The 23,190-nt window shown below is 41.0% G+C and overlaps 1 protein-coding gene across 10 annotated transcripts in view; it reads left to right on the top strand.

Moving 5' to 3' along the window:
* Positions 1 to 7,204: 7,204 nt before the first annotated feature.
* BCLAF3 (BCLAF1 and THRAP3 family member 3) overlaps positions 7,205 to 23,190 on the top strand; it is a 60,819-nt gene continuing 44,833 nt past the window's right edge. For all 10 annotated transcript variants that reach the window (XR_012381047.1, XR_012381048.1, XR_012381050.1 and 7 more), the window contains exons 1-3: positions 7,205 to 7,333; positions 7,857 to 7,902; positions 9,509 to 9,669. The gene's annotated coding sequence lies outside the window, so the exon portion shown is untranslated. The remainder of the gene's footprint in view (positions 7,334 to 7,856; positions 7,903 to 9,508; positions 9,670 to 23,190) is intronic.

Genomic DNA, 23,190 nt, shown 5'->3' on the forward strand with positions numbered 1-23,190 from the left:
TTGCCTGTAAGGTGACTGTTACTGTGTATTGTCTCTGTTCCTTTCCGGTCTATGTTACTTTTAGGCTCTCTCTTTACTTAGAGGACCCCTTTCAATATTTCTTGTAGGGCTGGTTTCGTGTTTGCAAATTCCTTTAGTTTTTGTTTGTCCTGGAAGCTTTTTATCTCTCTTTCTATTTTCAACGACAGCTTAGCTGGATACAGTATTCTTGGCTGCATATTTTTCTCATTTAGTGCTCTGGATATATCATGCCAGTCCTTTCTGGCCTGCCAGCTCTCTGGGGATAGGTCTGTTGCCAACCTGATGTTTCTACCGTTGTAGGTTACAGACCTCTTGTCCCGAGCTGCTTTCAGGATTTTCTCTTTGTCTCTGAGACCTGTAAGTTTTACTCTTAGATGTTGGGGTGTTGACCTATTTTTATTGATTTTGAGGGGGGTTCTCTGTGCCTCCTGCATTTTGATGCCTGTTTCCTTCCCCAAATTAGGGAAGTTTTCTGCTATAATTTACTCCAATATACCTTCTGCCCCTCTCTCTCTTTCTTCTTCTTCTGGTATCCCAATTATTCTAATGTTGTTTCATCTTATGGTATCGCTTATCTCTCAAATTCTCCCCTCGTGGTCCAGTAGTTGTTTATCTCTCTTTTTCTCAGCTTCTTTATTTTCCATCATTTGGTCTTCTATATCACTAATTCTCTCTTCTTCCTCATTTATCCTAGCAGTTAGAGCCTCCATTTTTTATTGTACCTCATTAATAGCCTTTTTGATTTCGACTTGGTTAGATTTTAGTTCTTTTATTTCTCCAGAAAGGGATTCTCTAATAACTTCCATGCTTTTTTCAAGCCCAGCTAGTATCTTTAAAATCGTCATTCTGGACTCTAGTTCCGACATCTTCCTAATGTCCGTATTGATTAAGTCCCTGGCAGTCGGTACTGCCTCTTGTTCTTTTTTTTTTGCGGTGAGTTTTTCCTTTTTGTCATTTTGTCCATAGAAGAATAGATGAATGAGAGAACAAAATGCTAAAATGGTAACAGTGGCCCCAGAAAAATATACACTAAACAAATCAGAAGAGACCCGGAACCAGGGGGAAAAGGAAAAAAAAAAAAGAATGTGATCAGGCTAGTGAATAGAACAGAGCCACACACTAGATTTTGGGTGTATTTTGGTCTGTTAGAAGAAACTGCCTTTGAAAATTTTAAAGAAAGAAAAACTTATATATGTAGAAAAATAAGGGTAAATACGATGAAGGGATGGAACATGACTGTAAACATGATAATTTAAAAAGATTTTTAAAAAGGAATTGATAAGTTGTTTGAAAAAAGGAGAAAAATAAAAAAAATAAAAGGAGAGAATGTGATCAGTTGGGAGACTAAACAAAGCCATACCCTAGATTTAGGGTATATTTTCGTCTGTTAGAAGAAACTATATCCCAAAATTTTAAAGAAAGAAAAACTTATATATAGACACAAAAATTAAGGTTAAATACAATGAAGGGATAGACTATGACTGTAAAAATGAAAATTAAAGATTTTTAAAAAGGAACTGATGTTAGTTGAAAAAAGAAAAGAAAAGTTAAAAAAATAGAAAAAGAAAAAATAGAGAAAATTAAATAACTTTGGAAGACTAAAGAATCATGGTAAAAAAGCCATGAATTCTATGTGCAGTATTCCCCTAGCGCTGGAGTTCTCCCGTTCTCATTGACCGGTAAACTTGGTCTCGGCTTGCTGGCTGTTCGTGCTGATCTTCTGGGGGAGGGGCCTGTTGCCGTGGTTCCCAAATGTCTTTGCCGGAGGCGGAATTGCCCCGCCCTTGTCGGTCCGGGCTAAGCAAGCTGCTCGGGTTTGCTCTCGGGAGCTTTTGTGCCCTGCAAGCTTTCCGTTGGGCTTTGGAGGACGAGAGTGAAAATGGTGGCCTCCCAATCTCCGCCCGGAGGAGCTGAGAACTCGGGGCCCTGCTCCTCAGTGTGCCCCCAGAGAAAAGCAGTCCCTCCCATCTCCCCGGTCTCCGGCCGCACTCCGCGCTCACCCGGCCTGTGATCGAGCGTTTCTGTCTCTGGCACCTGACCCCGCGCGGAGTCTCCAAACCCAGCAGATCCCTGCGGTGCGCTTCCGCGCCGCTCCTCCCCAGGGAGGGAGGGGAGTCTCCCCGGATCTGCCGCTTGTTGGGTCCCTGCTGGAGGAGCAGTGGCCCGACTGCCGTGGATCACGGTTTATGGCAACCCCGGGCTGTGAGCCCGCGCCTAGGCTCTGTCTCTGCAGCCGGCTTCCCCACTCCAATACCTGGGAGCTCTGCTGCACTCAGGCACCCCCGGTCTTTCTGTGACCCCAAGGGTCCTGGATGAAAGACCTAAATGTGAGACAGGAATCAATCAAAATCCTAGAGGAGATCACAGGCAGCAACCTCTTTGACCTCAGGTGCAGCAACTTCTTCCTAGAAACATCGCAAAAAGCAAGGGAAGCAAGGGCAAAAATCAACTATTAGGACTTCATCAAGATAAAAAGCTTTTGCACAGCAAGGGAAACAGTCAACAAAACCAAAAGACAACCGACAGAATGGGAGAAGATATTTGCAAATGACAGATAAAGGGCTAGTATCCAAAATCTATAAAGAACTTATCAAACTCAACACCCAAAGAATAAATGATCCAGTGAAGAAATGGGCAGAAGACATGAATAGACATTTCTGCAAACAAGACATCCAAATGGCCAACAGGCATATGAAAAAGTGCTCAACATCACTCAGCATCAGGGAAATACAAATCAAAACCTCGATGAGGTACCACCTCACACCAGTCAGCATGACTAAAACTTCAAAAAGTCAGAACTGGGTGTTATACGCAAACAATGAATCATGGAACACTACATCAAAAACTAATGATGTAATGTATGGTGATTAACATAACATAACAAAAAAAAGTCAGGAAACAACAGATGTTGGCGAGGATGCAGAGAAAGGGGGATCCTCCTACACTGTTGGTGGGAATGCAAGCTGGTGCAGCCACTCTGGAAAACAGTATGGAGGGTCTTCAAAAAGTTGAAAATAGAGAGGCGCCTGGGTGGCTCAGTCGTTAAGCGTCTGCCTTCGGCTCAGTTCATGATCCCAGGGTCCTGGGATCAAGTCCCGCATCGGGCTCCCTGCTCCGCGGGAAGCCTGCTTCTCCCTCTCCCACTCCCCCTGCTTGTGTTCCCTCTCTCACTGTCTCTCTCTCTGTCAAATAAATAAATAAAATCTTAAAAAAAAAAGTCGAAAATAGAGCTACCATACAACCCAGCAATTGCACTACTGGGTACTTACCCCAAAGATACAAATGTAGTGATCTGAAGGGGCACACGCACCCCAGTGTTTATAGCAGCAATGTCCGCAATAGCCAAACTATGGAAAGAGCCAAGATGTCCATCAACAGATGAATGAATAAAGAAGATGTGGTATATATATATATATATATATATATATATATACACAATGGAATATTATGCAGCCATCGAAAAATGAAATCTTGCCATTTGCAACGACATGGATGGAACTAGAAGGCATTACACTAAGCAAAATATATCAATCAGAGAAACAATTATCATATGATCTCACTGATATGAGGAATTTGAGAAACAAGGCAGAGTATCATAAGGGAAGGGAGAGGGAAATGAAACAAGACAAACCAGAGAGGGAGACAAACCATAAAGAGACTCTTAATCTCAGGAAACAAACTGAGGGTTGTTGGAGGGGAGGGGAGTGGGAGGGATGGGGTGGCTGGGTGATGAACACTGGGGAGGGTACATGCTATGGTGAGTGCTGTGAATTGTGTAAGACTGATGAATCGCAGACCTGTACCCCTGAAACAAATAATACACTATATGTTAATAAAAAGAAAAAAAATGCATACTCAGCATTCAGTAGCAGATTTGGCTTTGTAAAGAAAAAGAAAATAAATGGAAAGGCAAATAATAACCTATTTCTGTTTGGCTTGTTTTGTGTTATGTGTACATATGTGTTATTCATATACACAGCAAGAGCTATGTGACCTTGTGCAAGCTACTTAACCCCTCTGTCCACATAAGTGAACAGCAAATAGTGTGAGGGCCGTCTGCTTGTGCTGTTAACCAATACATCTGAACAAAGATCACCTTGTTCAAAGATGATTCAAAGAATATATATCTCTATTTATAATAAAATACACAAAAACTAATCATGGAAGGGAGAAAAGAGCATATTTATGAAAATGATTGACTACAGAATCCAAAAGGGAAATGTTCTCACCAGTTTAGCATCCTTTTTCAAGAATGTAAGATGAGATGCAAAGTCAATAGGACGATTTGAAAGAGAGAGAGAGAGAGAGAGGAAGGAATGAAGCAAGGAAACTAAAATCTCAATAATGGAATTTAAGTAAAAACAGAAGCAGAAATAATACTTTGGGAAACCTTATCAGTAATATATTTTTTAAGATTTTATTTATTTATTTGACAGAGGGAGACAGAGAGAGAGAGGGAACACAAGCAGGAGGAGTGGGAGAGGGAGAAGCAGGCTTCCTGCGGAGCAGGGAGCCCGATGCGGGGCTCGATCCCAGGACCCCGGGATCATGACCTGAGCCGAAGGCAGACGCTTAACGACTGAGCCACCCAGGTGCCCCTTATTAGTAATACTGAAAGCAAATTTGAGTTGTACAGAATGTCAAAAAAGGATAAAGAGGGGCGCGCTTCTCCCTCTCCCACTTCCCCTGCTTGTGTTCCCTCTCTCACTCTGTCTCTCTTTGTACTCAGTGTTCTGGCCATACTGAAGTGTTTGCAGTTCAAAACAGATACTGCTTTTGCTTCCATTCCATTGCACATATTGTCCCATCTGTCTGGTTAAGAGGGGTGGACCTTTTTATCAGCATATATGTGGTTTCAGTCCAGGAAGGTTTTTTTATATTCTACCTTCAAGAATTGTTTCTGCTTTATCCATTCATCTGTTGAAGGGCATCTGGGGTCCTTCCACAGTTTGGCTATTGTGAACATTGCAGCTATGAACATCGGGGTGCATATGGCCCTTCTTTTTGCCACATCTGCATCTTTGGGGTTAATATCCAGGAGTGCAATTGCTGGGTCATAGGGTAGCTCTATTTTCAACTTTTTGAGGAAACTCCATACTGTTTTCCAAAGTGGCTGCACCAGCTTGCATTCCCACCCACAGCTTCTCTAGAAGGCTAGAGTGGTGAAGTATGAACCAGATAATGAAAGGCCTTACACGGCCCCCCGCCATCCCCCCGACGCCCTGCCAGTCCAGAACGGCCTCTGGGAGCAGTGTGGGCCCATGGCTCTGATCACAGCCTTCTCGCAGGGGGCCTGCGGACCCCAAGTACAAGTATGAGGACAAGGACGGGAAACAACCCATGGGCCGCTTCTTTGGGAATAACTGGGCTGAGATCTACAGCAACAGCTCTGGAAGGAGCACCACTTCGAGGCCATTGCCCTGGTGGAGAAGGCCCTGCGGGCCGCATACGGTGGCAGCGCCCCCACCTGAGCCTGGCCTCCCTCCGGTGGACGTACCACCCCTCGCAGCTCCAGGGCGCCCATGGGGACGCAGTCATCCCGGGCATGGCCAGCGTGGGGTAGCTGGCACAGAACTTGGCAGCAACCGAGGAAGGGCCCCTGAAGCTGGCCATGGTGCAGGGCTTTGACTGAGCCTGGCAGCTGGTTGCCCATGAATGTCCCAACTACTTCAGCTAGGGCCAGTCCCGGCTCCAGCTACCAAAGGTTTTTCTCTTTTCGGTCACCTCTTCTATTCTCTCATCCTGACCAGTCTGTCTTAAGTTGATTTAACATGGTCTTTTTTGATTGTCAAAAAAGAAGAAGAAGGAGGAGGAGGGGAAGGGGAAGAAGAAGAAGAAGGAGAAAGAAAGGCCTTATGTACTGTGCTGAGAACTTTTCTCTGTGAAGCAGGAAACAATATCATGTGTGAAGAGAGGAAAATGATCATTCTATGGGGCTTAAAGAGAGTAGTAAGGGTTAATAACAGCAATTACTGGCAACGAGAGCGGTCACATAAAAGAGGCACCAAGGTTCTAGCGGGCGTCCATACATTTGTAGTGACATCATTCTGTTATAGTTGTGTGACTTTTTCTTCCCAAGTGGTACTTGAAAACACAGATGTAGGAATGGAAAATGCAGACAACCGGAGTGTTTAAAAGGTGGTGGTTTGATGTTACCATGTTGTCAAAGGGCAATTCCAGGGGCTCTGCTTACAAGAGTTGTTGAAGTCAAAGGCCATGGACTTAAATCAGGTGGAAGGTTCAGGGGATGTGAGAGCTCTCTGGTCTTTGAAGACCAAGTTCATTGGGAACAAGGGAGAGAGAGGACGGCAAGGATGAGGACTGTGAGTCCAAATAAGTAGGATTTGAAATAAATCTCTAAAGTTTTAGAGATGGAGCTGTATGAAGTGATGAATGTCTAGACTTGTTAGAATCTGTGCCTGGGAATGGGTGGATAGAGTAGAGTAGAGGTAAATTCGTCTGGCTTGGGGAAGTTAAGGAAGCGTGGCTCAATCACGGGTGCTGGACTCATTGGGATGATGGCTGTAATTCAGTTTAGATGGAGAGGAAAATTCTAATGCAATCAGCTGGCAGTGACAAGGGAGGGTAAAAGGTGATACTACTAGATGAGGTGGACTCTGAAAGAGAAATCTTGCAGGGAGTAAAAAGTATATCAAAGTGTCTAGTGAGAAAGCTCCAAGAGTGAGGATATACTACCTTTGGGGCTGGTGGATGGAGTGGGGGAAGAGAGAAATCAAGAGAGCAGACAAAAGTGAGTATTTTGAATTGGATGGTGGGGAGATGTTGGCACTGTTAACCTATTTGGGAGGTCCAGAGCGGAGGTTTCGTTTTCTGGGTAGAAACTTAATTTGTGGAAGGCCCATGGGACCAAGCTCCTGTCTTTGGCTGAGGGATGAGCTCCAACATCCAGGATCCCAGGATCGCAGGACCTGGAACGCCTCGTGCATTGCTTCTTTCCCAGGGGACTGGCCGCAGACAGCCCATGCGCCCTGGACAGAGCGGCAGAGGTGGGAACGGCCGGCAGAGGGCGCAGGCGCTCTGGCCGGAGCAGTCCAGGCGGGGCACCCTCCCTGCGAAGGAGTTGAGAGCAGGGGTCGGTGGGGGAGCCGGCCAGCGCGAGGCCGCGGACAGTGGGCGGGACCAGAGCGGGGGCGGGGCGAGGCGGTTCCGGAAGGAAGTGGTTCCGGGTCCCGTGGCCCGGCGGTGGTAGCCGCGGTACCTCTGCTGTGGGAGGCGGTGGCCGCGTGAGGGGCGAGGCCCAAGGGGCTGGCGGCGGCCGGGCTGGCGGCGGCGGCAGGGACTTCCCGGCCGGGTGAGCGGCCCCGGGGGGCAGGCGGGGCGAGGAGGCTCCGGCCCGCAGGGAGGGCGTGTCCGTCGCCCGGGAGGGGCGGTCTTGGGGCGGCGGGTGCCACGACGGGTGGGGCGGTGGGGAGGATGCGCAAGCTGGTCTCGGGCTCCCGGGGGACCTCGCCCCTCCCACCGCTTCAGGCCACTGGCGCGGCGACCCGGGCACCTGCTGCCGTGGCTCTGATCCTTCCCCCGTCGTCCGGCAGTCTGCGGCCCCGGCGGTTCGGAGCGACTGTCATGGGGACAGAGGGTTGGTGTTCAGGGACCGTTCCCTTGTCCCTGGGGCGAACCCGGACGCGTAGCCTGCGGGACCCGAGCCGAGGAGACCCTTGCTTTGTCTTCCGGAGGCTCTCCGGCCACGCAGCGGCATCTTCTTCTGGTAACGTCCAGAATGAGTCGTGAAGGATGCTCTTTATCCTGCGTTGCAAAGTAAAACTTGTGTTTTCAGAAACGTATCTTGAAAATTGGCTCATCTTGTGCTTTTCTAGGATGTATTAAGAAGCTGGGCCGGTCACTGTCAGGATTGTCCTGTCGGTAAGTCAGGAGGAAAAGAAATGGGAGAGAAACTTATTCTCCCAAATATTTTCCTGCCAAGGTGCTTTTTGAGCTGTCTCCTATGTGATTGCTTTTCTTTTCTGGAACAAAGTAAAAACTACAGGTAGAAATCAGGAAGGTCTGTCTGACTTCTGGCCCAGCAACCGTTTTAGCATTTTTCTGAATGAGAACTGGGATGAATGAGACTGGAATTTGGAAAGGAAAGATTTTGGTGGAGATTCATAATGAGAGCTTTATTTTTCAATGGTATTTTAATTGTTATGATATGCTAATGTTTATTAAATGTTATTTTTTTAACGGTACTTTTAAAATGGCTACTAAAATGATCTTTTGAAAGCCCCTGCTGTTGTTTCACAGCCCTCCCCCTTTAAAGGTCTTATTAGAAATATTTTTATATAGAAACATTTGGTAACACATTTATTTACAAAATTTCTAACATATGCAAAACCATGATGAAGAAGATACACTGTTTCACCAATCCAAGTAACCATTATGAATATGGTTACTGGGTATACATTTCCATTCTCTTTCTGTGCAGAGATGAATGTATGGATTTTTCTAAAGTGGATTCTCTTTTGTAACCATTTTTTCCCCTGACTTCATAGCATGCCATTGCATGGCTCTCATAATTTATTTAATTGGTTATTCCATTTTTCATTACTTAAATACATTGTTGAAAAAATGTAAAATCTGCACACCCATCATTACTTCTTAGTGTACATTCCTAGATGATAGAATTGTTGGGTTTGTTTTTTTTAAAATGTAAATTGCTCAGTTTCCCTCTGGAAAGAATGTGCTATTTTGCACTCCCACCAACAATCTGTGAGTGTCTTTTTCTACACCCTAGCAAAAGGCAGCATTTAAAGGATTTCTACAGGATCACTTTTGGGCCATTTCTGTTCTTCTCTCCAACCAGGTACCATTATCATTCTCTAGCTATCACTTTTTTTAATTTGTTGATAGCAATTCAGTTTCTCATCTTTTATTCCACTTTTACCAGTTTAGTAAAGAAGTGTTATCCATGTGAGGCAAAGGCATCATAGAATGAACAGGAGATTTGAACTCAGGACTTCCTTGAATTCCAGTATCTCTGATTCCCTGCACAAATCACTTACCTTTTCTAAGGGACAATTTCCTCAACTCTAAACTAGATATTATAGTGCACTTGCCTTACCTTTTTTTATAGGGTGGTTATTTAAGGGTCAAATAGGACATTTATGGAAGGTATATTTAAACATACTTTGTCCTGTTGCCAGTTATTGCCATATTGTAAAAATTTCAGAGCACAAAAGCATCTTGATTTTTTTAAAGTAAATTTCTGAATTCAAAAAAGCCATTCTGTGATACCCTTTGCCCCATACTCTTTCACTTCTTAAATTTGAAGTTTTTTTAAAATTCTGTCCTAGATTATATTCAGAATGCTATCAGAGTTATGAAATTAGGTGAATGAATGAATCTGCACAAATACTGAAGGAGCAAATATTTAAAGGCATTATACGTAAAGCTGAGGGGGACAAATGTAAAGCTAAATAAAACACAATCCTTGAGATCATGATAAATAAAACATAGTCTTTGTACCCTACAGCTACAGAATGTTCAGGCAGCTAGAGGGCAGAAAAGCTGCTTTCCAAATTTAGACGTGATGCAGGATGTCAACTATTCTGAAGTATACCCTCAAGTCCAATTCTGCTGACCGAGCATCTGCAGAGATGACCAGGCAGTCTCTTCAGGGTCATCTTTCTCAAGGTAGGAATTGCGAGTTGGGGAAGTGTTAGTATTTGAGTCTGAGAATTTGGATTCTGGTTTCAGGTCCTTCACCTGGGGCAGATTGGTTAGCCTTTTTGAGGCTTGTTTTTTTCACCTATAAAATGGAGGTTAATTCCAGCTTCCTCAGAGTTTGTTGTGAGGATTAAATGAGATATTATTTGCCAGACACTCAGTGAACCCGGAAGTACTACACTCCCGTGGTCCTTCTTATCCACTGAAAACTTAGCATCTTGAGGAAAGAAACTAGGTCTATTGCAACTTTGTGTGCTTCCCCACTACTAGTCATTGGTACTTAGTAATGTTTTCTAAATTAACATAAAATATGACTGCTGATAAAAATTTAGTGTGGACCGTTGAAGAAGGAAATATGTAAATGTGGGATAGTGAGAGAAATTGACTACATTATTTGGAGTTTTATTAAGGAATCAAAGGAAACTGAACTAATTGGACACAGGTTCATCTCTACTATGACTGTCATTCTATATTATATCCCCAGGGCCAGGCACATAGTCCCTCCTTATCAACAATAAACCTACTCCCTAGACCCCTGTCACCCAGCCACAACCCAGTTTCTTCCTCCTTTTCCAGTCAGCCTGTTAGAAGAAGTTGGGTTTTTTTTTTGTTGTGTGTGTGTGTGTGTGTGTGTGTGTGTGTGTGTGTGTGTGTTTTAAGATTTTTTTTTTAAATCTCTGCACCCAACATTGCACTTGGCAACCCTGAAATCAAGAGTTGCATGGTGCACCGACTGAGTCGGGTGTCCCAAGAAGGAGTCATTAATAATTGGCTGCCTTAGGCTCCTTATCTTCCACTTAGTCCTGAAGCCTTTTTTATTCCTTTTATTGGACCTCTATGCAGCTTTTGTCATGAAAGTCTCCTTTCTTGAAGTATTCTTTAATTTATGAGATTCCATGCTCTAGGCGTCCCTCCTTCCTCAGAGGATGTTCTTTCTCTGTCCCCTTGGCTGGTTCATCTTCCTTGAAAGGTTGATGTTCCTATAGGCTTGATCCTTCTCATGATACACCAGGTCTGGAATGATTTATAGAGCACTGAGGCTGTCTGGTGTTTGAAGGTTTGGTAGAGTTCTCCTGTGAAACCATCTGGGCCTGCTGGTTTTTCAGGGATATTTCCTTAATAACTTTATTTCTTCTATGAAAATTGGTCTGTTTAAGCTTTCTTTTCTCTTTTTTCTTTTTTTTAGCTGTAAAAACTAGGGTTTATTCATTTATTTATTTTTTGTTTCGGGTATAGAATTTCGTGATTTATCACTTACATGTGGTGCTCATCACAACAAGTGCCCTCAATACCCATCACCCATCTAGACCATCCTCCACCCACCTCCCTCCATCAACCCTCTGTTCTCTATCGTTAAGAGGCTCTTATGGTTTCCTTCCCTCTCTCTCCTTTTTTCTTGCTTCCCATATGTTCATCTGTTTTGTTTCCTAAGTTCCAGATATGAGTGAAATCATATGGTATTTGTCTTTCTCTGATTGACTTATTTTGCTTAGCTGTTTAAGCTTTATAACTATAATGGGGTCAGTTTTGGTAGTTTGTATTTTTCTAGCAAATTATCTCTATTGTCTGGCTTTTCCCAAATTCATTAGGTGGAGAGCTACACAGTAATCTCTCATGATTTAAAAAATTTTCTTCTATTTCAGTGGTTGCTTTCTCCCTCACTCTCTCTTATTTTTGTATATTTGTGTTTTCCCCTTTTTCTTAATCACATTTTATAGTGGTTTATCTATTTTAATTTTTTTCAAAAACTACAGAATTTTATTTTTATTTTTTATTTTTTTTAAAGATTTTATTTATTTATTTGAGAAAGAGAGAATGAGAGACAGAGAGCATGAGAGGGAAGAGGGTCAGAGGGAGAAGCAGACTCCCTGCTGAGCAGGGAGCCCGATGTGGGACTCGATCCAGGGACTCCAGGATCATGACCTGAGCCGAAGGCAGTCGCTTAACCAACTGAGCCACCCAGGCGCCCCTACAGAATTTTATATTATTACTCAGATCTAGTTTTCTGTTCTCTGTCTCATTCACTTCCTGTTTTTTTTAAATTTTTTTATTGTTAATGTATGTTAATCACCATACATTACATCATTAGTTTTTGAACACTTCCTCTGTTTTTATCTTTATTTCCTTCCTTGTGCTTTCTTTTGGTTTACCTTGTTATTTTTTTTAACCTTGGAAATGAATTTATATTACTTCATTTTTATTGATAAATATGTTTAGAGCAACAAATTTTCCTTTGATCACTGCTTTAAATGTATCCCATGGAATGTGATATGTAGTGTTCTCGTTGTCATTATTTCTTCAAAAATCTATAATTTCAGTTATAAGATACTCATTTAATAGGAGGTTTTTAAATTTCTAGGTGGAAGAGCTTTTATTTTTATTAGTAAATTCTAGTTTTATTACATTATGATCAGAGGATATTTGTAATACTTCTATTTCATGGCACTCCTGATGTTTTCTTTGTGACGTAATATGTGAGTACTTTTGGTGACTGTGGCTTGGGCATGAGATAAGAATGTATATTCTCTAGTATCAGAGTGTAGAGTTTGATAAATATCCTTAAGATTTACTCTTGATTATGCTGTTTAGATCTTCTATCTCCTTATTTCTCGACTACTGAATTGTCTAATATACCACTCAGAGTGCATAAAGTCTCCTGTTATTAATGTGTTTCTGTGTCCCTTGCATCTCAAGTAGTTTTTGTTTCATAAAGGTGGTTGCTGTGTTATATTCATGTGAATATGTGTATTTTAATGTGTTCTGTCTAAATCATGGATTGTGACTTTCAGCATTAACAAGTGTCTCTCTCGCTCTCTCTTTTTTTTTTTGTGTGTGGTCATGATGAATGCTTTAGGACTTGAATTCTTTGCCTGATCCCAGAAATGCCACCCTCCTCCCTTTTTGTTACCAATTGCCCGGTATACTTTGGCCATCCTTTCATTTTTAATGTTTCAACATCACTTTGTTTTAGATGTGTCTTGTACAACTCCTTGAGTTTTGTTTTGCAAGCCAGATTGAAACTTTTTATCTTAATAGGTGAGTTAAGCCCATTCACATTTACTGTTAGGACTAATATATTTGACCTCAACTCTATCATAATATTTTGTTATATTTGCTGTTTCTTTGGCTGTGAGGTGTATTTTTTGCTCTTTTATTTAAAAAATTGGGGGGGTGGTATTTAGGAAAGCTTGTATTTTTGTTCTTATGGTTGACCTTTGTCCTTATACCTTTATAAATGCCCTTACTCCCCTGGTTGTTTATTTAAACTTTTGTGTGTGTGAAAAAAAATACATTGTATTCATGAAATCATAGTAGGTTAATGATAGGCAGCAGTGAGATTCTTTATCCTCTTCTAGGTCCTTCTATTGAAAAATTGATGGTAACACCTAGCCCCTGTAGCCAAGAGCATTAATCCATGTTCTGGTCTCCTCAGGTCTGGCTTCCTCTGATTTGCTGGTCACGCTCATGTTCTGTGGGCTCTAACTCTGTCCAGTTTTGTGCTGAGATTGTGGCTTCTTTGTTGCAAAGGCTTTCCTGGGGAATTCTTTGCATTTGTAACTGCTGGGTTCCTATTTAGTACGAAATTTTTGTCAGTTGATTTTTTTTCTTTTTGATAATGTCTTTACTGAGATATAATTAACATACCACACAATTCACCCATTGAAAAGTGTGCAACTCAGTGTTTTTTGGTATATGCAGAGTTGTGCAGCCATCACCATGGTCCAGTTTTAAAACATATTCATCATCCCCCAAAGAAACCCTGTGTCTATGCTCCCCAGTACCCCGCCGCCCCACCGCCCCACTGCCCCACCCAGGCAACCACAAGTCTGCTTTCTATTTCTGTGGATTTGTCTATTTGGAACCTTTCATATAAATAGAATCATACAATATGTGGTCTTTTGTAACTGGCTTCCTTCCCTTAGCATAACGATTTCAAGATTCATTCCTGTTGGACCATGTGTTAGTACTTCATTCCTTTTTATGGCCAAATAATGTTCATTTGTATGGGTATACCACATTTTGTTTATTCACTTATCTCTAAATGGGCAGTAGAATTGTTTCTACTTTTTAGCTATTATGACTAATGCTGCTATGAATATTTGTGTACAAGTTTTTGTGTGGACATTTTTATTTGGTTATATATGTAGGAGTAGAATTGCTGGGTCATATGGTAACTCCGTTTAATTTTTTTAAAGATTTATTTATTTAGTTTTTGAGAGAGCGAGAGAGAGAGAGAGCGAGCATGAGTGGGAGGGGCACAGGCAGAGGGAGAGAGAATCCCAAGCAGACTCCACACTGAGCGCAGAGCCTTACACGGGGCTTGATCTCATGACCCTGAGTTCACGACCTGAGCCAAAACCAAGAGTTGGACGCCCCCCCCCGACTGTGTCCCCCAGGTGCCCCTGTTTAATTCTTTTTTAAGATTTATTTTTAGATTTTATTTATTTATTTGAGAGAGAGTGGGAGGCAGGGAGGGAGAGAGCAAGAGAGCACGAGTGGAGGGAAGAGCAGAGGGAAAGGGACAAGCCGACTCCGTGCTGAGAGCAGAGCCCAACACAGGGATCTATCCCACCACCCTGAGATCATGACCTGAGCTAAAACCAAGAGTTGGATGCTCAACCGACTGGGCCACCCAGGCGCCCCTCTGTGTTTAATTTTGTAAGGAACTGCCAGACTGTTTTCCCAAGCTGCCACATCATTTTACATTCCCCCTAGCAATGTATGAGGCTTCCCTTATCTCTCCATCCTTTCCGCACTTGTTACAGCTATCTAGTTGGTGTGAAGTGGTATCTCATGATTTTGATTTGCATCTCCCTAATGATTGATGATGTTGAACATCTTTTTATGTGTTTATTGGGCATCTGTATACCTTCTCTGGAGAAATGTTGATTCAGCTCCGTTGCCCATTTCTTAATTGGGTTGTCTTTTATTATTGAATTGTAAGAGGGTTTTTTTTTTTTGTATATTCTAGATACAATCCTTTATCAGATATGATTTGCAAAAAATTTTCTCCCATTCTGTGGGTTTCCCTTTTGCTTTTTTGATAGTATCCTTTACAGTGTAAATGTTTTAAATTTTGATGATGCCTGATTTATCTATTTTTTCTCCTGTTGCCTGTGTTTTTAATGTAATATCTGATCTAAGGTCACAAAGATATTTACCTTTATGTTTTCCTCTTACAGTTTTAGCTCTCACATTTAGGTCTTTGATCCATTTTCAGTTAATTTTTGCATATGGTGTGAGGTAGGGTTGAACTTGTGGATATGCAGTTGTCCCAGCACTGTGTGTTGATTTGTCTAACCTCCTAATATCTGATTTATCAGGTTTCCCCCCTCAGGATGCCTTAAACCCATCTATTGCCTATACAACATTGAACTTTTACCATTATTTTCTTTTCCTGTCCCTTCTTCTCCCATTTTTTAGTTGTAGTTTTTCTACTTTGTCACAGTTTTACATTAGTCTTTCACCTTTCTCCTCCTCTTTCTTTTAATGTCTTATATGTACACTTACATATTTTTTAATGCTCACCATTGGTCCTTTACTGACATTTTCTCACTCATAATTTGATTGGATGAAACTCATCCTCTATCTAGTGGTAGATTTCTCAGAAAGGGCTAGTTAAGAACAGAAATTCCCTTATGTTCTTGTATGCTGAAAACTTTTTTTCTTTAGCTTTGATATTTGAAGGACAGCTTGACTGATATAAAATCCTTGGTTCACACTTAGTTTCACTGATTTTATTTTATTTTTTTATACTAAATGATGACCCATTGTTGCCTTGCTTTGTTAGTTTTCTTTTGGATTTATAAGTTATTTATTCTTTTTACCTAGAGATCTTGAGGATTTTATCTTTTTTTAAAGATTTTGTTTACTTATTTATTTGAGAGAGAGTGTGCGAGAGCATGACCCGGTGGGGGGGGGGCAGAGGGAGAGAGAATCTCAAGCAGACTCCACGCCCAGTGCAGAGCCCTATGCAGGGCTTGATCCCATGACCCTGAGATCATAACAGGGGCTGAAACCAAGAGTCAGATGCTTAACGGACTGAGCCAGTCAGGCACCCTGAGGATTTTATCTTTATCTTTGAAATCAAATAGTTTTTACTAGGCTACGTTTCAGAGTTGATTGTTTTAGGTTAATTTTCCCAGGTATCTAGTGAGCCCTTCATTGTATAGATTCAGGTATTTTTCCATTTCTTTTTTTTTTTTAAGATTTTATTTATTTATTTGTCAGAGAGAGAGACAGAGCACAAGCAGGAGAGCAGCAGGCAGAGGGAGAAGCAGGGTCCCCGTTGAGCAGGGAGCCTGATGTGGGACTCAATCCCAGGATCCTGGGATCATGACCTGAGCTGAAGGCAGCCGCTTAACCGACTGAGCCACCCAGGCATCCCGGTATTTTTCCATTTCTGAAACGTTTTCTTTCTTTCTTTCTTTTCTTTTCTTTTCTTTTCTTTTCCTTTCTTTTCTTTTCTTTTCTCTTTTCTTTTCTTTTCTTTTCTTTTCTTTCTTTCGATAGAGCATGAGCAGTGAGGGAGGGGCAGAGCGAGAGGGAGAGAGAATCTTAAGCAGACTCCATGCCCAGCATGTAGCCCGACATGGGGCCCAATCTCACAACCCTGAGATTATGATCTGAACCAATATCAAGAGTCGGATGCTTAAGTGACTGAACCACCTAGGCACCCCTGGAAATTTTTCCTGAATTTTAGTTTCAGTATTAGTTTATTTCCATTGTTTCATTTTTCTTCTTAGAGACTACACTAATACAAATATTATTCCTTCTTTACCTGTCTTCTAGTTCTACTGCTTTCACTCTGACTCAATCTCTGTCTCACTCACTCACTCACACACTTACTCATTGTCATTTTCATTTTTTTGTTGTTGTTTTCCTGCTTTTCTTCGATGTCCCTTAGTAAATTTTCATTTGAGTTTATTCTCCCTTGGATACCTTGTAATTTATCTTCATTTCTGAGATAATTTAGTCTTTTTTTCTCCCATTTTTTTCTCTGAGTTCAGTTAACTTTTCTTCTGTCATTTCACTCCTTTTTTTTTAAATTTATTTCTGTTCTTAGTTTTTAAGTTTCTGATTCAGCGTGAGGTCTTTAAAAAATATATCCTTAAATGCTTTTGGAGATATCTAATTCTGCTTGGAGTATAGACTTAGAGTTTTCTTCTGCTTCCTGTTTTTTGGGGGAGGAATTTTCCTCAGTTGAGGAATTCTCTTTTTTAACTTTCTTGTAAACTCATGGAAATCATTAGACTTTAAAAATTTTGCAAATCTCATGAGTATGAAATGGTATCTTATTGTTTTAATTTTATCTTCCTGATTAGGTATGGTTGAGTATCTTTTCAGTTTATTGGACATTTATGTTTCCTTTTTATTGTAAACTCAAAGGATAGAGCTGCCATTTACCGAGGTGGGACAGAGACCATAGGAGGAGCAGATTTTGGAGGGAAGTCAGGAGTTTGCTCTTGGACATGTTTACAGAATCCAGTAGGTTGTTGGATATGTAAGACTGCAGTACAGAGGCTAGGCGAGGGCTAGAGATATAAATTTGGGGGTTTTTAGTTTATAAAGAGTATTTAAAGCCATGGTGTAGACTGGGGAAAGAGTGTAAACAATGAGAGGACCAAAGACTGAAGTCACTATTTAGAGGACAGCTGGCTTCACTATTTAGGGGTCAGAGTGGTGAAGGGAGAGATGAGGAGAAACCAGCAAAGGAGACAGAAGGAATTGTTAGAGGTAGGAGGAAAACCAGGAAAATGTAGTATTCTGTAATTCAAGTGAAGAAAATGTTTTTGGAAGGAAGGTATGATTAGCAAGTGCTACTGATAGGTCCAGGATAAGGAGGAGAAATCTCCATTGGATTTAGTGACATGGATTTGATTAGTGATTTTGACTAGAGCAGTTTGGTGCAGTGGTAGATTAGAAGGCCATATTGGTGAGGGGCCAAGCAAGAATCGGAGAGAATGATTATGGTATACACGCAGCCCTTTGAGGAATATATGTTGGTTATAAATGGAATGAGAAGGTGGTAGCCCCAGGAGGGTGTGCTTCTGGAGAGTTGGGAGCTTCACAAGAGGAAGGTTTGTATGGTGATGGGAAGGATCTACTGAAGAGGGGAAGTGTTGTGGGAGGAAGAGGAGAATTGCTGGAGCTGGGTCTTTCACTTGAGTCAGGGGATGTGACCAGTGCTGTCCTGGTAGTCATGGCCTCTTTTGGCACCAGCATCCTCTTCAGCATCTTCCTGGGAGTGTAGGTCCTTGCTGTCTAGTCATCTTTCTGTGTTTAAGGGCAGAGGGGTTCATTCACTACCCCTGGTCCTGTACAGTTCACTCTGAAGTAGCGGTATAAACCAATTTATCTACTGTTATTGACATCTCCTTCTCCCTGGTCACAAACCCTGTTGATATTTCGGTCTTTTCTCTCTTTGTGTCCTGAAGCTGGCTCCTTTTATTAATTTTGCTAGTCACAAATAAATTACTTTAAATCAGAGACTGGCAAAATTTTTCTGTAAAGGACCAGATAGTAAATATTTAGGCTTTGTGCTCCACAGACAGTTTCTGTTACGTATTCTCCTCCTCCTCCCCCCCCACCTCCAACAACAACAACAACCCTTTAAAAAGTAAAAACCACTCTTAGGTTTTTACTCTATGTTTTTAAATGAACTCTCCTCCTCTCTTATCCATTAAGCCCCTGAACCAGTACTTTTCATTACTAGCTGATGTTCACTAAGCAACTGCAAACAAAGTTAACTTTTTATTTATTTATTTATTTATTCTTTTTTAAAGATTTTATTTATTTATTTGACAGAGAGAGACACAGCGAGAGAGGGAACACAAGCAGAGGGAGTGGGAGAGGGAGAAGCAGGTTTCCCGCTGAGCAGGGAGCCCGATGCGGGGCTCGATCCCAGGACCCTGGGATCATGACCTGAGCCGAAGGCAGACGCTTAACGACTGAGCCACTCAGGTGCCCCCAAAGTTAACTTTTTTTTTTAAAGATTTTATTTATTTGTTTGAGAGAGAGAATGAGATAGAGAGAGCATGAGAGGGGAGAAGAGTCAGAGGGAGAAGCTGACTCCCTGCTGAGCAGGGAGCCCGATGTGGGACTCGATCCCGGGACTCCAGGATCATGACCTGAGCCAAAGGCAGTCGCTTAATCAACTGAGCCACCCAGGCGCCCCCGCCAAAGTTAACTTTTTAAAAAAGTTTTATTGAGATGTAAATTACAAGTTTAAATAAGTGTGCAATTCAATGGTTTTTAGTATGTTCACAGAGTTGTGCAACCATCTTCATAATATCTAATTTCAGAGTGTTTTCATCACCCGAAAGAACTTTTTTACAGCTTTGAGGTATAATTTTTTTGTTAAGATTTTATTTATTTATTTGATAGAGAGATAGTGAGAGCAGGAACACAAGCAGGGGGAGTGGGAGAGGGAGAAGCAGGCTTCCCGCTGAGCGGGGAGCCCGATGTGGGGCTTGATCCCAGGACCCCGGGATCATGACCTGAGCCGAAGGCAGACGCTTAACGACTGAGCCACCCAGGCGCCCCTGAGGTATAATTTATATGCAATAAAATTCACCCATTTTCAAGTGAATAGTTTGAATTTTAATAAAGGTAATTTTAATATATTAAAGGAAAATATTCTGAGTAATACTTAAAAAAAAGATTTTATTTATTTATTTGAATGGGTACTGTCAATTCCTTCCAAACTGGTTAATACTCATGTACACTCCCTAGCAGTGTATGAGAGTCCTTATTGTTCCACATCTTATGACCATAGGTCATTAGAGTTTTGTGTTCTGTGATAAGTTGTCTGGAGTCTTTTATTTATTGAAACAAATAGAGTTATTTAAACAAATAATCATAATGTATTCAAATAATCTCAGAATAAACCCAGAATTCCCAAGAAGAAAGAAACTCGGGGAAAGTAGGATAGTCAAGGAAAGAGTCCCGGGGGAGATCATGGTCAAACAGTCCTGAGAGAATAGAGATCTGTCAAGTAGAGTGAGAGAAGGCCATCTGTGTGTGTGGGGTGGGGGCATGGCCTGATCAGGGAAAAGCAAGTAGTGTGGTGTGGAGGGCTAGTAGGCTATGTGGGGGAAAAGACATACATAAGGCTGAGAGAAAGGTAGGAAGTGACTAGATACATGTGTTTTTTTATTTTTATTCTTTTTTAAAGATTTTTATTTATTTACCTGACAGAGAGAGACACAGCGAGAGAGGAAACACAAGCAGGGGGAGTTGGAGAGGGAGAAGCAGGCTTCCCACAGAGCAGGGAGCCCGATGTGGGGCTCGATCCCAGGACCCTGGGATCATGACCCGAGCGGAAGGCAGATGCTTAATGGCTGAGCCACCCAGGTGCCCCAATATATGTGTTTTTTTAAAGATCTTATTTATTTGAGAGAGAGAGCACGCACGCACGAGCAGGGGGCGGGGTAGAGGGAGAGGGAGAAGCAGACTCCTCGCTGATCAGGGACCTGACGCAGGGCTCCATCCCAGGACCCTGGGATCATGACCTGAGCCGAAGTCAGAAGCTTAACTAACTGAGCCACCCAGGTGCCCCTAGATACATATGTTTTAAATTTGTTTAATCTTTTATTGTTTCCTGGGCATTAGGGTTATAACTAGTTTGGGTGGTTTTTTTTTTTTCCTTTCCTATTATAAATAAAGCTAATATTAAACATCTTAGTATATATAGCTGATTTTTTCCTTTTAAATTATTGCTTAGAGTAGTAAGTTTAAACTGAAATTATTAGATTAAAAGAAAGGCATGATTAGTTTCATAATTTCTTACATATTTCAAGATTAACCATCATTAGGGAAATGCAAATCAAAACTATGAAGTACCACATCAGCCCACTAGAATGGCTATAATCAGAAAGGCAGACAATAGCAAATGTTGGTGAGGATGTGGAAAAATGGGAACCCTCATACATTGCTGGTGGGAATATAAAATGGCGTAGCTGCTTTGGAAAAGTTTGGCAGTGTCTCTAAAAGTTAAACATAGGGGCTCCTGGGTGGCTCAGTTGGTTAAGCATCTGACTCTTGATCTCAGCTCAGGTCTTGATCTCAAGGTCGTAAGTTCAAGCTCCATGTTAGGCTCCATGCTGGGTATGGTGCCTACTTAAAAAAATAATAATAATAAAAGTTAAGCATAGAGTTATCATATGACCCAGCAATTCCACTTCTAGGTATATACCCAAGAGAAGTAGAAACATACATTCATACAAAAACGGATACACAAATGTTCATAGCAGCATTATTCATAATAACCAAAACTATAGAAATAACCCAAATGTCCACTGGGAGAGGAATAAATAAATAAAATGTGCCATAAAAAGAATGAAGTGCTGATACATGGTAAAACAGGGATGACCCTTGAAAACATTATGGTAAGGGAAAGAATCCAGTCACAAAATATATATTGTATGAGTCCATTTATATGAAAGGTCCAGAATAGGCAAATCCATAGAAAGAGAAAGTAGATTAGTGGTTGTCAGGGGCTAATCAAAGGAGGGAAGGAATGGGGAGCAACTGCTAATGGGGTTTCCTTTAAAGGAGATGAAAATGTTCTAAAATTAGATTGTGGTGTTGGTTGTACATCTCTGTGAATATACTAAAAACATTGAATTGTACCCTTAAGATGAATGAATTGTATGGTATGTGAATTATATCTCAAAAAATCTGTTTTTCAAAAAAATAAAAATAAAAATAAAATGGAGGGGTACCTGGCTGGCTCAGTTGATGGAGTATGCAACTTCTGATCTTGGGGTCATGAGTTCAAGCCCCACGTTGGGCATATAGCTTACTTAAAAAAATAAAAATAAAAATAATGAATAAAATGGAAAAATTATATTAACCTCCAGAAAAATTATGCTTTTTCATCATCACCAACAATATTTGGTGTCATCCCCTCTCACCAACCTTGGGATTTTAATTTTTGTTCAGCTTCATAGATATGAACTGATACCCACAGCTTCCTTAGTTAAGTTATAAGTTATAAATTCCCTCAGTAGAATATAAACTGCAGAACACAGGAATTTTTCCCTATTTCTGTTCATTGCTGTATCCCCAGAACAGTGGCTGGCAAATAGTAACTCAGTAATATTTGTTGAAGAAATGCATTTTGATAGTTTTAATGAGAGAATTTCCCCCTTTAGTTAGTGTCTTAATTTCATGGTACCTCTGAACTAATTGTTCTTACTAGCCTCAGTTTCTTTTTGGAAAGAGACACTATATAAATAAATGAATTGAATTGAATGCCTTCTGGTGAGTGATGTGGTTCTAGTCCTTTAGCCTTACATACTTTTACTTTCTTCTGAAATTCATTATAACAGTAGTTTGCAGATGTTTGACTATGGGGACTCCCTTTTTAAACAAGTGTCCACATAATAATAGTTGTGCTTTTTGTATCAGTCAATGGAAAAACTACATAGTTACAAGAAGCCATTTATATTTTATTTTATTTTATTTTATTTTATTTTAAGATTTTATTTATTTATTTGACAGAGAGAGACACAGAGAGAGAGGGAACACAAGCAGGAGGAATGGGAGAGGGAGAAGCAGGCCTCCCGCGGAGCAGGGAGCCTGGTGTGGCGCTTGATCCCAGGACCCTGGGATCATGACCTGAGCGGAAGGCAGACGCTTAATGACTGAGCCACCCAGGCGCCCCAAGAAGCCATTTATATTTTAACAATGACCATGCTATCTTCAGAAATTTGCAAAATAGAGGTTATAATACATGAGACACATACTATAGTATATAGTATGTACTATATATATAGTATATAGACTATAGTCTGTGCATAGTGGCTCCATGTATTATTTATCAATCCATGGCAATAATTTTGAAAGCCACCAGTAGTTTGGGCCAGTAAGTTGGGACCTACTTATAGTAGTTCAGAACTAAGTATAGTATCAGAACTAAGGAGGATTACTAAAATGTAAATAATAGCTAGTATAAAAGATTATACGCTAATCACATGTTTAAAAAATTTGATTCCTAAAGCTGTTAGCTTCTTTTAAAGACTTAATATTTTAAAAATCAAGTTTACATAACTTTTAAAATGTATTTATTTGACATTGTTTTACCAAAAAAAATCAAAAGCAAACTTAATGTTTAATCATGCTTAATCAAGTTATGGTTTATTTATCTGGTGGAAGTTAGGTAGCAATTTAGTACTATAAATTATTCTTATTATCCAGCAATTTAAAAAGCAGGATGTATCATCAAGTAACCCTAAACATTTTGACTGTGATTATGTGAAGTATTTATGTACATGGTGAAAGACAGGAAGGTAGTAGTGGTTCAGATAGAGGAGTTCTGGGTAAGGATTTCCTCTTTTTGGAACACTTACTTAGCAGTTGCTATGTGCCAGGCACCATTCTGAGCACTCTTCATGACAACTCAGGGATCATCATGCTACAGTGTATTTGGCTTTGGGGGCCTGTTTTTGTGTGGCCCTTGAATTAAGAATGGTTTTATATATA

Source organism: Callorhinus ursinus, unplaced genomic scaffold (assembly GCF_003265705.2).
Source record: "Callorhinus ursinus isolate GAN/ISIS: 27379988/994484 unplaced genomic scaffold, GSC_fseal_2.0 scaffold16, whole genome shotgun sequence".
NCBI lineage: Eukaryota > Metazoa > Chordata > Mammalia > Carnivora > Otariidae > Callorhinus > Callorhinus ursinus.